Source organism: Propithecus coquereli, unplaced genomic scaffold, assembly GCF_000956105.1.
Source record: "Propithecus coquereli isolate 6110/MARCELLA unplaced genomic scaffold, Pcoq_1.0 Scaffold177, whole genome shotgun sequence".
In the NCBI taxonomy this organism is placed as follows: domain Eukaryota; kingdom Metazoa; phylum Chordata; class Mammalia; order Primates; family Indriidae; genus Propithecus; species Propithecus coquereli.
The window spans coordinates 5,157,889-5,159,860 of NW_012142412.1; positions in this window are offsets into that span (position 1 = coordinate 5,157,889).

Sequence of the window (1,972 nt, forward strand, 5' to 3'; positions counted from 1 at the left end):
GTAGTAGTCATTGCTTCGAAGCCATTGTTTACCACTGACATCCAGTGTTTTTATTTTTCTTTTTTGTTTGCTTTTTTATTTTTTTATTTTTTTGAGACAGGGTTTCACTCTGTTGCCCAGGCTCCACTGTGGGTGGTGCAGTCATAGCTCACTGCAGCCTCGAACTCCTGGGATCAAGTGATCCTCCCGCCTCAGCCTCCCAAAGTGCTAGGATTACTACAGGCGTGAGCCACTGTGCCTGGCCTATCAGTGATCTTTATGCTATTTTTTTTTTTTAAGTTTATGACTCTCAAAACTTAATTAAATGTGGAGTTGCTCTGGAAAATTCTCTCTTGCCCTGCAGATCTCATTAAAAACATTCCTGCAGCTTCTCCTGGGCTTCCCCTCTGTGTTCTGTGACCTGCAATCCAACTGACGTGGAAGCCAGACATGCCCAAGAGACCCCCAGCTGCTTGTGGCCAGTTAACTCCAGAGCGTCTATTTCCACAGATCACAGAGACCCCCCGCTGGGTGACACTGTCCCTTAGACTTCTCTGTGACAAATGGGCCTTTCTTCCTACCCCCATTCTGTTCCTTTTCCTTCCAGGCCTTGCTCATCACAGCAAATCACAGCAAACTCAAAGCTTTAGATTAGGCAGGTTGTATTTTTATTATTATTATTTTTAGCTCCAACTACTATAAATATGCCACTTAGCATGTGCAGACTTTTCCTTCTTTCCTAGACATCTCTCCCTGGGGGAAACCTCACTCAGCTGTCTGACCAATGACACAATGCAATTTCAGATGACTGCTTTTAGGATAATCACGTTTCCAAGCGTGATATATATCTGGATCTTCGGGGGCCTGGGGAAGGGGAGAGGTCAGGGGTGTGAGCTTGTCAGCAGACTCTGGGGGACAAGCACTGGCTTTCCAAATGCTTTGCTTCCCTAATTAAATACATAGCTCATCTCCTACCCTGTAGTTAACAGCAGCCGCCGGGAAGGCTACCGTGCCTCCCTTAAAACGAAGGAGTCAGATCAAAACCTACCCTCCGAATCATGTTCCATCTACCCCCCCATGTAAATGCCACCCCTCCCATGAAACGAAATGCTTCACGATGCTTGACTGTGGCTCTATTTAAAGATCACAAAGCCCTTTTCTTCTTCTTTTTATCAAAGTAAGAGGTGGACGTGGCTTAAAAAGAGAAAATTATATGAAATAGTTCCACGGAAGGTAAACCTACCTTTCCCATCCTCACGCGTTGCCACTCCCAGCATTTCTCGCCACCAAGGGACAGATGTGGGGGCTGAGTTCTGTCCGTCACATGGGCCTCTGTCTGCCTTTGACTGGGAACTGAGGGGGTGGGGAAGGAGGAAGGCGAGAGGCCTGCGTCTTGCAGGTGTGGGTTGTGAGAGCTGACAGCTGGCAGTGGGTATCCGGCATGGCGGTGGCCGCTGGTCATGGTGGAGGCCTTCGCTCCCTTGGGGGCCATTTTTGCAGTGCACTTTTCGGACCACCGTGTGGGCACAGCCTAGAGTTTCCCTCTTCAGATCTCCCCATGAGCCCTGCAGCTATTGGATACTCCTTAATAAACTCCTGTCTTAAGAAAAAAACGTAGAATGAATTCTGTCGTCTCAAGTAAGATCCTTGACAATAAAAAATTATGGGTTATAATGAAAACCAGCAGCCTCGTGTCCCATCCAAAGCCCGATTCCCAGTGGCAACTCTCTGAACCCTTTTAGTTTCTGGTATATATTAACTTTAAATACAGATGACCCTTGAACAACATGTGTTTGAGCTACACGGGTCCACTTAGACGTGGATTTTCTTCCACCTCTGCCACCCCTGAGACAGCAAGACCAACCCCTCCTCTTCCTCCTCCTCCTCCTCCTCAGCCAACTCTCCATGCAGACGAGGAAGAAAACCTTTATGATGACCCACTTCCGCGTAATGAATAGTAAGCATATTTTCTTCCTTATGATTGTCTTAATAA